The sequence below is a fragment of the Delphinus delphis genome, chromosome 10 (genome assembly GCF_949987515.2).
Source record: "Delphinus delphis chromosome 10, mDelDel1.2, whole genome shotgun sequence".
Lineage (NCBI taxonomy): Eukaryota > Metazoa > Chordata > Mammalia > Artiodactyla > Delphinidae > Delphinus > Delphinus delphis.
The window spans coordinates 12422661-12437860 of record NC_082692.2 but is presented as its reverse complement, the minus strand read 5'-3'; positions in this window follow the sequence as shown (position 1 = coordinate 12437860).

Sequence of the window (15200 nt, the reverse complement as noted above, 5' to 3'; positions counted from 1 at the left end):
CCCCCAAGACTTCAGCAACAAGATGAAATAAACGTCTTGGTTTGCAGGCAAACTGTGCAGAGCAGGCTTTGTGGGGCAGCCCTGCAAAGGTGGAAGAGCTATTCAAAGGTTGCCAGAGCCTGAGAATAAACTGGCTTTGATGAGGCTTATGGACACAATCCAGTTTTTAGCAAAATCCATGCCCAACCTCCTTGAAGTGCCCCATTGAGAAAACGGCTTGAAAATAGGTTGAATGACATGGGGTGCAACATCGGTAGAATAGATTTAATGAGCCAAAAAATGCGGTTTCAAATGCCCCTCTGAGTGCCACTGCCTGGCTTTGCCAGCAGATGTAAAAATGTGCACTGGGGAAAACTCAGAGAGACACAAAGCAGTGCTTATGCAAACTCTAAGCCAGTCAGTTGCATTCATGTTCAAGTCCAGAAAATTTACTCATGTGTAGAAAGATATGTCTGAGCTGAAGGGGGATTGTTTATGGTCCTGACTGCACGGTAGGGGTGGGGGCAGGGTGTGTGCTGAAGGAAATCTCTCGGATCTCCTCCAGAGAGTTTTTGGCTGTGCTTTGCCTTTGGCTCCCAGAAAGGGGGGAGGAGGTTGTTTACGGTACAGTCAGATCCTGATTATTCAGGGGCTGATTATCCATTTCATGGATTCACTGGCCTTGGGCCTCTCCTCCTTTTTAAGGGTTTCCTGACTTTTGGGGATGCTGTTACTCAGCTGATGCCAAATAGTAGAAAGAATGAAAAGAGACTAAAAATATTTTTACCGTATATGAGCAATTCCTATAAAGAATTTGATCAGGAACAGGGAGCAAACTGCGTCATTACAATAGAAGCTGAGGCTTGTTGGGGGGATTTCTTTCTCTGTTCTCTGTATGTGGTGTCTTGAGCCCCTACTGCTGTTGGGACTCCATAGCAGATTTGCTGGGGAAAGCTCTGGAAGGCAATGCTCATGAAGTGAAGATGAGGAGAGAAAGCAGCCAGCTGGGCTCACAGTAAGGAATGTTGACTACAGAGAGTCAAGCAAGGCAATGGACCCTGAAGAAACATTTGAGCTCTGACTACACTTGGTCTACAGCTGCTTATGTGTCACCAGTAGGATTCAAGCTCCATCAAGCTCTTAGACACCAACTGATCAGACATTTGGTAACGATGACTTGAGGGGGGTCAGGAACAAACGCCCAGAGGCCAGAAGCAAAAGTACAGATCTGTGAGGACATCTGGTGAAGCCAAACCCCAAGAAAGTCATGGAAATGGAAAATGAAGATAGTCATTTCCACAGGAGAAGTTGCATTAACCATTGGGAAGGAAAGGGGGATGACCTTTCATAAAATTAATGGCAGAAGAATCATATGACTTAAAAAATACCTTCCTTTAATAAAGATTTCTTAGAAGGAACTAGCTCTTTTATGTTAATATACTGAAGGCTAAGAATTGATTAGTGTCATTACTTTGAATTGTAATCTCTTCATTAACCTCTCTCACTTTCCTTTATTAGTGACCATTTATATTTTTTAATTTCTATGATACATTTAATTAAATGATTGCAATTATACTTTAAATTTGTAATTAGGATTTTTAAATAATTCACAGAGCTTTTCAAAGAGTTCTTCCCTGCTCTGCCACTCTTGTCCTTTCCTCTAATCTCACCACTTAATTCAAAATGAAAGTTTTTATTGCAATTGAAACAGAACAGGAATTATATTTCAGTCTTAAGTCTTTAACCTTGCTCTTGATTTTCTTCCTGTTGTTATCAAGTTTAAGAACATTCAGGGCTTTGGGTTCAAATATCTATTATTTTTACTGGTGAGGTTGACAGAAGACAAGGTGTGTTATAAACTAGAAAAACCGATCCTAAAAGCTTTCTCCACCCCTCACTGCTAGGATGTTGCAGGAAAAAACTAGTTTGACAATAATAATAGTCCTTAAACTTCTTTAGTCCCAGTTGACTTTGAGATTTTAATAAAATTTATGGATTTTCCTCCCAGAAAAGTCCACATGAACACAAAAACACAGATTCCTTAAAGCTATTCTACTCTGGTTAGTCTCCCGAAGCAAAATTGGTTCTACAGCTGCATCCATGGGAGATGAGCTTTAAGGAGGATTTAGAAACTTTTTCTTTATAGTCAACATAAAGAAATGAAGGATTGCCAAAAAATTAGGAAGGGAATGCAGTGGGGGAACTCAAAGGAAACAGAGGTGCAAAAAATGAAAATAAGTAAACTCATAGAAAAAATGCAAAGAGAAGATTATGGGAAACCTCTTGTGGTAACACTACATGGGAGTTTATTCTGTCTTAATCTCAGCGGCACCCAGGGAAGGGAGGACCCCAGAGTAAAATGATCTGCAAAATTGCTTTTCGGACGCAATGCAATGATGCTGACAACAATTTGAAGCAAGCATGTGAGAGGACGGCTGGGAGGAGAAAGTCTGAATTCAAAAGACTCCAGCAGGAGATGCCCCGTGACAGAATCCGACTTGACAGGCAGAGGCATGTACTTCTGCTGTCATCTCAAAACAGAAATCTCAGGCGACATATTTAGTATGCTCTTGAGAATCCACCGTGTGTCAAAGGAAGAGCAGGCATATGGTCAAGCCAAAAGGCAAAACCTGCCTTGAGTGGTGGAGATGACTCAGACCTTCGTTCCTATTCCTAATAAAAGAAGGCAGCTCTCTCCTGCTATGGGATGGCTTGGTTAACTACAAGTGGATTGAAGATGCATCGGGAGTGCCGACTGTCTTTAGACAAATTGTACCTTGGGGTCTTGCCACAGAGCTAGCCGCTGGTCTAGCAATAGCCTATATTTAAGGGGTTTGGCAAAAACATGTCTAATTAAGCAGTTTGAAACTGATGGGTCTGTGTTGAGGAGTCTGTTACTGGATGCTTCCGAAAATAGCAGCAAATAAATCCAGGGCTCCTAAGAGTCATGCTTTGCTCTAAGTACAGGGTGTTGCTGTAGTGGTTGAGATAAAATTCACAGAAACATTGCTATGAGTTTTCAATGACAGCATTATTTCACATTTCTGTGCAACTGATATTGTCTTGATCAGGAATAGAAAATGCTATGTGGAGATTATTCAAAATGTCTGGTCAGAAATCTGGCCAAAATAGCCTTATAGATTTATTCCCTGAGACCTCCCTTCGCCCCCAAACACATAGCAATAATATATAAAATAGGCAAACAGTAAAGAACATGTAAATATAAAAACAAAATTAGAAAGACATTGTGTGTCATTACTGCTAGCTACTGTTAACAATCTCTGAAATCTCAGGGGTAAAATACAATAAGAGTTTATTTCTCACTCACATAAAGTTCAATCAGATGTCCAGGGGCTGCCTTCCATGCAGTGACTCAGGGACCCATGCTCCTTCAATTCTGTAATTCTTCCATCTCTGAAGAGTACCTCACTTCCAGCCGATGACTAAGAGAAACAGAGAGCGTGGGACATGATGTGGCAGAGGTTTTTTCTGAGACAGGTCTAGAAATGTCATGTATCACTTCTGCCCACATTCCTTAGCCATAACTTAGTCATATGGCCATGCCAAATTGCAAAGGAGGTTATAAATGTAGGCTAGTTTTGTGCTGTGAAAATAGAAGAAACAGGGGCTTCCCTGGTGGTGCAGTGGTTGAGAGTCCACCTGCCGATGCAGGGGACACAGGTTCGTGCCCCAGTCCAGGAAGATCCCACATGCCGCAGAGCAGCTGGGCCCATGAGCCATGGCCACTGGGCCTGTGCATCCGGAGCCTGTGCTCCGCAACGGGAGAGGCCACAACAGTGAGAGGCCCACGTACTGAAAAACAAAACAAAAAAAAAAATAGAAAAAACAGATTTTAGTAAACACAAAAATGTCTGCCTACATATTAAGACATTCTTGTGGTCCAAACACCTCCATGGGGGTACATGTCTCCATAGACCAATGGCAGAACAAAAACACAAAACAATAAGCAGGAAGTAAAGTAATTGGCCACTACACTGTAGGAATGCAAGCATAAAGAGTAGCAAAAAGATTCAGCTCCTGGAAAATGAATAGTGCTAACAGTGATTCCCATAAATTGAGAGGCTGGGATAGGTTCACTGCTGGAGTCTGACTCAAGAAAAATATATATTGAAAAATGCTGCTTGATGGAACCATATATAAAATACTGCATATCTGGGGAGGTAGATGGACAGAGACACAGCCTCTTAATCAGAAACGGAGGAAAGCTTCCATTATATCTGTGATTTCACTGTTATCATCAAAGGGCCAGAGAGGTCCATTCAGACTTTGTAATGAATAGAGGTGACTGTAATAACAGAGGCAATTGCAAACCCTGTAGACAGGGAGGGGTCAGAATAGAAAGAATGATTTGGGAAAAAAAGTCAAAGACAAGATTATCCTACAAATCCCAATTCCAAAACATATCAAGGAATATAACACTAAGCAAACAAACAAAAAACAGAATGACGACAAAAACAGCTTCCAAAATTGACAATCAGGAAATAAATTGATTCTGGATAAACTTGTAAAGGACATTCTGAAAAAGACCTAAAAATAGTTATGCCTGGAATACTCAGCGAGATAAGGAAATTATATCCATGAAGTAGAACAGATTATATTTCTAAAAATCAGCCAAGCATAAATAAAACAGGAAGATATAAAAAAGAATTAATTAAAATTTTAGAAATAAAAATATTAATTTAAACAAAAATTATCATTGAAAATTTTTAAATATTGGGAGTTTACAAAAAGTGAAATTACTGCATATTAAGGACTGAGGATGCAATTTAAGTGGTAGACACAAATATCACAATTAAAAACCAAGGAAGACTGAAAAGAAATAAGATTTAACTCTAGAGGCTAGGAACACAATAACAGAGTAAACCTAAAGCTAGTAGAAGAAAGGAAATAAGGAGAGGATGTGAGGGGAAGTGATGTTTTTTTACCAGCTTGTGATACCATTTAAACAAAAGGAGCGTATTTCATTCATTTTTTTTTTTTTTGCGGTACACGGGCCTCTCACCGTTGTGGCCTCTCCCGCTGCGGAGCACAGGTTCTGGTCGCGCAGGCTCAGTGGCCATGGCTCACGGGCCCAGCCGCTCCGCGGCATGTGGGATCCTCCCGGACAGGGGCACAAACCTGTGTCCACTGCATCGGCAGGCGTACTCCCAACCACTGCTCCACCAGGGAAGCCCCGAGTGTATTTCATTCTTCATTTTGCTGGCTGGAATGTGGAGGTGATGATGAGACCTGGATACACCATCTGAGAGTGTGGGATGGAAGCCATGAATTGAGGATGGTAGGATGAGAGGGACTCTGGTTTCTGACACCATGAAGCCTCTGGATCCACCTGGAATGCTTAAACTGTTAGGAGAGAGAAAATACATTCCTATCATGGTTAAGCCACTGTTCTTTTGGCCTTCATACATTTCACACGTATAAAGATACATCCAAAGTAATAAAATTATGAAGATTCAATTCAGCAGTATATAAATCTGAGGGAGGATGGGTGCACTGTTGTTTATCTTATTGTTATTCTTTAAACTGTATGATTGATGTGACTCTTTAGTGTCCTCAAGGATGGCTTTTGTATGCAGAAATAATGATTCATGTTTAGTTGTTCCTTAAGAATTAATATTCAATTATTAACATAATTTTAAAAATCTAGTGTACCTTAGAAATGTTATCATTTTATTTGTATGTCTAACTGATTTTTCTAATAACTTTTTAGGGAACTTTGTAATACTTGTTTTCTTCCACAAACTTAAAACACCTTTCCTATAGAGTATACCACTCCAATAGTCCAACATTTATAAATATATTGTGCTTTCTTTCTAAGTACATTGTTAGAATTAACAACAAAACTGCCTCAAGAACTTAAATAACTCTTCAGAAATATATTAAATTAAAAGTACTGAAAAAATTGTTTTAAAAAATGTCTTCAATACATACAATGTCAAATTTATATAAATAATTTATCTTCTCCTTCCTCCTCCTATCTTTTTTAGGATAAATTTTCAATCATGTACGAGAAAGAATAGAGTATCCATCACTCAGATTCAACAATAAAAATTAAATTCTTTTGTCCTTTTGTTTATCTGTTTCTTTCCCCCCTTTCTTTATTTGCTAAAATATTTTCAAAACAAATCCCGGAGAGCTTAACCCCCTGTACACTTCAATATAGCTCTCTAAAAATATAGATATTTCCTTAAAGACCTCAATATCATTATCAATCACAACAAAATTTACAATAACTTTTTTTGTATCACCCAATTCCATGTCCATAACCACAGTTGCCCAATAATCTCAAAAAACTCTTTTTACACTTGCTTTGGCCTAATCAGGATTCAAGCAAGGTCACACAACACATTTGATTGTTTTGTCTCCTGGGTCTCCTACACACCAGAGTACTCTACCCTCCCTTTTCCTTTCCTGAAGAAACTGGGTCAGTTGTCTTGTAGATTATTTTCTATTCTGGATTTACATGTTTACTTCCTGGTATCATTTAACATGTTTCTTTATCCCCTCATACTTCTTGTAAATGGAAGTTATCTCTAGACTCTTCAGGTTAAACTTAAAAAAAAAAACCAAACACTTTATACAACCGTCAGAACGGGAGAAAATATTTGCAAACAAAGCAACAAACAAGGGATTAATCTCCAAAATATACAAACAGCTCGTGCAGCTCAATATCAAAAACACAAATAACCCAATCGAAAAATGGGGGGAAGATCTAAATAGACATTTCTCCAAAGAAGACATACAGATGGCCAACAAACACATGAAAAGATGCTCAACATCACTAATTATTAGAGAAATGCAAATCAAAACTACAATGAGGTATCACCTCACAACTATCAGAATGGCCATCATCAGAAAGTCTACAAACAATAAATGCTGGAGAGGGCGTGGAGAAAAGGGAACCCTCTTACACAGTTGGTGGGAATGTAAATAGCAGTCATTCCCCATTCCTGTACAGCCACTATGGAGAACAGTATGGAGGTTCCTTAAAGAACTAAAATTAGAACTACCGTATGACCCAGCAATCCCACTACTGGGCATATGCACTGAGAAAACCATAATTCAAAAAGAGTCATGTACCACAATGTTCATTGCGGCTCTATTTACAATAGCCAGGACATGGAAGCAACCTAAGTGTCCATCAACAGATGAATGGATAAAGAAGATGTGGTACATATATACAATGGAATATTACTCAGCCACAAAAAGGAACAAAATAGTGCCATTTGCATAGATGTGGATAGACCTAGAGACTGTCATACAGAGTGAAATAAGTCAGAAAGAGAAAAACAAATATCGTATAATGTTGCTTACATGTGGAATCTAGAAAAATGGTACAGATGAACTTATTTGCAAAGAGAAATAGAGACACAGATGTAGAGAACAAACTTATGGATACCAAGGGGAGAAGGGGGGATAGGATGAATTGGGAGATTGAGATTGACATATATACACTACTATGTATAAAATAGATAACTAATGAGAACCTATTGTATAGCACAGGGAACTCTACTCAGTGCTCTGTGGTGACCTAAATGCGAAGGAAGTCTAAAAAAGAGGGGAGATATGTATACATATAGCTGATTCACTTTGCTGTACAGCAGAAACGAACGCAACCTTGTAAAGCAATTTATACTCCAATAAAAATTAATTTAAAAATTGCATAAAAAAGCTTTATGGAGCTATTCACACACCATACAATTCACCCACTGAAATGTCCAATTCAATTATATTTAGTATATTCACAGGGCTGTGCATCCGTCACAACAATCAGTGTAAAATATTTCATCACTCCCAAAAGAAATCCCACACCCGTTAGCAGTCATTCCCCATTCCTGCCTCTCGCCCCCAGCCCATTCTGTTTCTATGGAGTTGCCTATTCTGGACATTTCATATAAATGGAAACATATAATATGTCACTGTTTGTGAATGGCTTCTTTCACTTAGCATAGTGTTTTCAAAGTTCAAACATATTGTGTCCTGTATTAGTACTTCATTCCTTTGCTTTGCTGAATAATATTCCATCATATGGATATACCACATTTTTATCCATTCATTAGTTGATGAACATTTGGGCTGTTTCTACTTTTCTGGGTACTTTTAATCATATCGCTATGGACATTCTCATACTAGCTCTTGTGTGCACATTCGTTTTCATTTTTCCTGACTATATACCTAGGAGTGGACTTACTGGGTCATATGGTAACTCTGTGTTTAATACTGAGGACCTGCCAGACTATTTGCCAAAGCGTCTAGACCACTTTACATTCTCACCAGCACTGTTGGCGTGTTCAACTTTTTTTCAAGAAAACTGTGTATATATCTACAATTTTAATATAAAATGATCATACAAATTGAATGTTACTATACTCCAGCAATATCTAACTTAAAAATATAATAGAAAATAGGAAATCTTCCATATCAGCAACAGAAACCAAGGAACAAACTCAATAAAAGATGAGAAATTCTGTTTTGGAGAAAAATTAGAAAACATTATTGAAGGAACTATGGAGAAAAACATCCCATGAATTCAAAATTTTAAATATAGGTTTGTCTTTTACCAAAGATCTGCATCCAGGAAGAGATGAGTCCAGAGCCAGGGACTAACATACCTCAGATCTTACAGCTACTACATTTGAAAAGAGATTTTAAAAAAATACATTGTAAAAAGAGAGTGAGAGTATTTGTTCAACATAATGAAGGAGAGTTTGATATTGATCATCTCTTCAAGGGAGTAAAACATTAAGCGTATTTTTGTTACTTGATTGTTTTATCTTTTAGAATACATGATAAAGTGTTATAGATTACTGAAGGGTTTTATCTCCTCACCAAAGTATGTAAACCTTTAATAATGGAGAAATAATTATACCACGTCATGGATGATATGGCTAAACGTCTTAAAGCTATTCTCTTAAAATTAGTCTCTATATCAACCAAAATCCCAACAGGATGGTTTTGACAAACTGATACTGAAATGTGTATAGAAAAGTAAGGGACCAAGATACAGATGTTTAGTATATGGCTATTCAACAATGACTGTGTAATACAGGTATAGGTATATATAAATAGTCCGATAAAACAGACTAGAGACCTAGAAACAAAGGTGATCCTATGTGGAAAATGGTATTTGCCAGGGTTAACATTACATATCAGTGAGGAAAAAGTCTTTCTATTCAATAAATGGTTCTGGAAAAACGGGCAATCTGTACAGAAAAAATACTTAGGACCCCATCCAACATTAAATATAAAATAGATCCCTGGTGCAGTAAATATCTAATGGTAAACAAGGAAAATTTTATTTATTTATTTATTTTATTATTATTATTTTTTTTTGCGGTACGCGGGCCTCTCACTGCTGCGGCCTCTCCCGTCGCAGAGCACAGGCCCCAGTCACGCAGGCCCAGCGGCCATGGCTCACGGGCCCAGCCTCTCCGCGGCAAGTGGGATCTTCCCGGACCGGGGCATGAACCCGCAGGCGGACTCTCAACCACCGTGCCACCAGGGAAGCCCGGAAAATTTTATTTTTATTAAAAAAATAAGAGAACATCTTTATGTTCTATAAGTATGAAATAATTTTTAAGCAATGTATCAGATAAGCACAAACAATAGAGAAAAAATAAGTTCAAGTATATTAAAATTAAAATTTCTACATAGTAAAAGACCAAGAGCAAAGATCAAAACAAACTTAGAATGGGAGAAGGTATTTCCAGGAAATACAAGTAAATAACAAGAATTATATAAATAATGTATTTATAACTCAAAAAAATCAATATGTAAAAGATAAACTATCCAGTCGAAAAATAGGCAAAGGATATAATTAAGCAGTTCACTGAAGGGGACATCCAATTGGCTAATACACATACAGAAAGGAATTTAAGTCTCCCTAATAATCAGGGAAATGTAAATTAGAATCGATGGACAAAAATTAAAAATTCTTTTAATTCTATGTGATGGCACACAGAACGGTTATGGATACCGTTCCTTCACTCAAGAGTATTTCATAGGAAGAGTAATTTACCAAAAAACTCCACTCTAGCTTTTGCTACTTTTAACTGGGAGGATGCTTTTGGCACCATCTGACAAATAACGATGTTTCCAATAGTTTCAACAACAAGGAAATCTCTTATCTTACTCAATAGGAAGTTCAGAGGTGCTTGTGTGGGCTTAGTTATTGGTGACTTCAGCGGTTCAAAAATGTAAACAAGGACCTTGCTACTCCCCCTGTCCTTAATGCTGTTCCAGCGTTAGCTTCGCCTCGTCCTCTAGCTGGGCCCCTTTTGTGGGAGGAGGGCTGTCAGCAGTATTTGGGGCTCAAGCTTCATAATTCACATCCACTGGGGGAAAAGGAGGCTCTTCGTCATCATGGAGTAAAGGGCCTTCCCTGTGGTCTGATAAAGCCCAATTGGATCACTTGCCAACTCTGGACCCTGTACCCCTCCCAGACTTGAATATAGGAAATGGGTTTGCTGGAATTAACTCAGATGTCTGGAGCTGGGTCAATTCCTAGGCATGTTGCTGTGGATGAGGATTGGATTGGGTGCTGTGGAAGTCCATTGCACCTCCTGTGGGCATATGACTCCCAAACACCCCAGATATAGACCTACAAAACCCCAGAAATAGGAACGAAAGGCAATATCAATTTTAAATACAATTACATGACACTTGACATAAGCTTTCATTAAACTGTTTTAGTCATTCCTGAAGGCAGGACAGTGAGGAATCTCTGAGGAGGGTGAGAAATTGAGCTTTGCATGCATCTCGGCTTGAGAGGCAAACCTTGGAGTGGTCGACTCTCACAGCCCCGAACAGCACTCAGGGGCACCATCTTTCCTTTCAAAGATGATATTGATAGGAGAAACATGCCACTGTACTGCAAGCTTTTTTTGCTTATATGCACTGCTGGAATGTGAGATCCTTAAATTGCCTGGAATGGGACCACAAGCACACTGCCAGCACAAGTACTGTCATTGTAACCAGAAGCTGTATTCCTATTCCGATTCCAAACTTGACCCACGTCTTGAGTGTTTGTTCCAGAACTTCAGTGCTCAGTCCATTTCTAACAGCTCACTTCCAGAGTCCTACTCGCACCAAGAGGAGCATCTTGACTTTTTGAGGTGTTGCTGAGAAACACCTTCTCAACTGTTGAAAGTTCAGAAACTTCTCTGAATTTTGCATAAGCAGCGATCCCCTCCCCCCAACACATAAGAAACATTAGACACCCACTCACTCAGAATCTCCAAACTGTTCTCCTTGGAGACTCTTTAGAGCCTTTGCTGGGGGTGGGGGGGTGGAATGAGAGGGAGAGAAAAAGCCCAGTGGGAAGACCTCTAGGATTTTAATCTTCCTTCAACTACCTTCTAATCTGCCTTGATCTACTTTATATGTTGAGCTTCAGAAAAAAAAAATCATTTGCACAAAGTTTCAATGAATAAAAACATCCAAAAAAACCCCAAAAAACTGCTGACCTGTTCATATTCCTTTTTGCTAGATGGCAAGGAAGGCCAGAAAGATGACATTAAGATAACCCAATTTATCAGAGTCAGAACAAGGATCAAGTTCTGAGGACTCCTCATCTGCGGCTCAGTCCATCACATCAGTGTTTACTAAGATACATTCTGTGGAACGCTAGGCCCATAAAAGGATATTGAAAAATTCTAGGGGCTTCCCTGGTGGCGCAGTGGTTGAGAGCCCGCCTGCCGATGCAGGGGACACGGGTTCGTGCCCCGGTCCAGGAAGATCCCACATGCCGCGGAGCGACTGGACCTGTGAGCCATGGCTACTGAGCCTCAGTGTCCGGAGTCCGTGCTCCGCAACGGGAGAGGCCGTGATAGTGAGAGGCCCGCGTACCGCAAAACAAACAAACAAACAAACAAATTCTATGGACCAAGTAGGGGGAAACTTTACATGTTATATCCTCTTGGAGAATTATATCAACATCTTTAAGATTCTGAGTAGTGAAGAAACCTGTTTAATTTGGTATTTTCTAATCCAGTAGCAGAACCTGTTATATGAAAGACATCTATTAACATCCTCAGAACTAATGTTCCAAAGAATGTACTTTAAGAAACATTGCATTATATCATATAGCCAATAAACAATAAACTTTCAATTTTAGATGTATAAGCTACCTTAAAAACATGCTTTTACCATGGAGTATTTCAACCATATGCAAAACTAGAGAGACTAGTATAATGAATTCCATGTACATGTCACCTAACTCAGCAACTGTCATTAGTTATCTTTTTTCTTTGTGCCACCATCCATTTTCCCAACCACTCATGATTATTTTGAGGCAAATCCTAGACATATGATTTCATCTGAAAACATTTCGGTATGTATCTCTAAAGACAAGGGCTTTCTTTTTTTTTAAACATAACTTTAATATCATCATATCCTGAAAACTGCAACTATAAGCCTAATATCAGTGTTCTTATTTTCCTGATTGTCCGTAAATGTTCTAACTTCAGTTTTTTTGTTGTATTTTGTTTTTATAGTTTGAAATAAGATCCAAAAAGGTCCATATATTACCACTGGTTAATAATTTAAGCCTATTTTAATGAAAAGATTCTCCCTCTTTATACTTCTGCTCTTGTTTTTTGTTTTTTTTTTAAACTGGACCCTTTGTCCTGAGTTTCCCCTAGTCCAGATTACAACCCCACGGTGTCTCTTAGCATGTTCCTCTGTCCTCTGTACTTCCTGTAAGATAAACAAATTCTGGTTTGGTTTCTTTGGCAAGACTATTATATAGGTGGGTGGAATACTTCCACTGAGAGACATACAATGTCCCTTTTTTGATGTTATCAGCCACAGTTGATCATTGCCTAAAAACACTAATTCATTAGGCATTACAAATAGTGATGTTTCTATCATCCCTTCTTCATTTATTAGCTAGATTACTTCTGTAAAAATAAACTTCCTCTTGTTAAATACTTGGTTACATTGAGATACAATTCCTGTAGAAAGGGCAAGAAAAAGAAGTTTGATTCTTTCTACTGATAAGTTTTCAAAATAGTGCATTGGTTCCCTTGAGCTGGTAAAGAATTATCAGTGTGTTACTGTTCTGTTATTATTATGAACCATTACATTTAGACATATTCTATGTGTTTAAATAAACGTATTCTATGTGTTTAAATCCTTTTTAATTATCACACTTATTGATGCTCAGATTTGTCCCTTTTGCCCAATGCTCCTGAGTCCTTTTGACACAATCCACATAGCTTTTGATCGATTTCTGATGTTTTGGTAGGACAAGATGTACCAGGTTCTTCTTGTACATTTCTAGCACCAGACCTGGAATGATTTCTTCCAGGTGCCCTGGTTTTGTTTTGTTTTGTTTGTTTTAACTGGGAAATGTATTTAGAAAACACAGTATGAATATGATCTTTTAGAGCTTAATATAGATAAAATCTCCTGGGGCTTCAGTTAAATGTTTCATATGACAAAAGAGAAAAACATTTATTTTGAACTTGACCAATTTACTCTCCAAATCTGTTTTCTCATTTGTTAAATGCAGACCATAATCCTCACTCATAGTTTACAGATTAAACAAGTCAATACATGTGCAGTAGTTAGAATAGTACCAGTGACAGTGAGTACTTAATAAACATTAATTATGATTTGACACCTAGCATTAGTTTTATACTCAGATTTCAATATATGGTGATTTAAGATCAAATTATTTTTCTTTAACAACTCACAGTTCCCTTTGATGATCTGACACCCCAAATTCCCCTAACGTAGTTTGAGCAGTCACATTCCCAGGCAGCAGGGTTCAATTTCGGAAGCCAGAAGAAAGAGCAACCAACTCCAGGGTTATTTTTTGCTTCTTGGAAGGCCATCTGCTGCCATGACCCATTTCACATGGAAATTCATCAGCTGAGTGCAATTTCCCTTCAATCAGTGGCCCAGTAAATAGAATTACATTGCTAATTTTAAATTTCAAATGGTCAGCACGGGTTAAAAAATGCCCATTCATCAGTCAAGATTCTGCAGTTAATTGTGACAACAGAGGGTCCACCGCATGCCAGGATTTTGACAGAGAAGTGAGAAACAGTTTTGTTTTCCTTCACCTCTTAGGCTGCTGGCACACAGCAAACAGATAGTTCCAAATCTTTCCCTCTAAATTTTTTACTTTTTGCCTTGATGCTTCGGTGTATAAGTAAGGGAGTTTATCCTCCAAACTTAGTCCTTTCAAGACTGGACTGATCTCTTTAAGGGGAATGGGTTTGTTGATCTTTGAATAAACTTTATGAAAAGCCCACATTAAAAATAAATTCGTGACAACAAAGTGTTTTCAAAATTATATGGACTTGTTAGTTATACTAAAGAATATCAATGTGTTGTTGGACTGGATAATGTATCAAAAATTGCTTTGCAGGGATGTTATTAGGACAATTGGTGAAACTGGCATAATATTGTAAATTAAAGTACTACATCAATATTAAATTTCCTGAATTTGATTACTGCTTTGGTCTTAGACAATACACACTGAACTAGTAAAGAGTACAGAGACATGATGTCTGCAGAGTACTCTCAAATGGTTCAAAGAAAATTAGTGTGTGTGTGTGTGTGTGTGTGTGTGTGTGTGTGTGTGTGTGTGTGCAGAGAGAGTGCATGCACACACAGCACTCAAATGTGACACGTGTTAAAAACTGGTAAAAACTGCCGAATTTGGGTGAAGGGTATAGGGAAGGTCTTGATATCATTCTTAAAATTCGTCTGTAAGTTTAAATTATTTCAAAATAAAATGTTCTTTTAAATTAATTTGTTAAAAAATTCTATAAACGAAATCAAAAGCCCAGGCCCAAAAGGCTAAGAACATGAGCAGCTACTCAAAAGTCAAATTAATAATCAACCTAGGGCTTCCCTGGTGGCGCAGTGGTTGAGAGTCCGCCTGCCGATGCAGGGGACACGGGTTCATGCCCCGGTCCGGGAAGATCCCACGTGCTGTGGAGCAGCTGGGCCCGTGAGCCACGGCCGCTGAGCCTGCGCGTCTGGAGCCTGTGCTCCGCAACGGAAAAGGCCAAAACAGGGAGAGGCCCGCCTACTGCAAAAAAAACAAAAACAAAAACAAAAAAACAACCTATAGAGAAGTGGGTTAAGCACGAACATTTGAAGGTAATGATTTGAGCTAAGCATTAAGAAAAACCAACAATGCAAACCTTGATGCACTTCTGATACCAGTACCATATTTACAAATT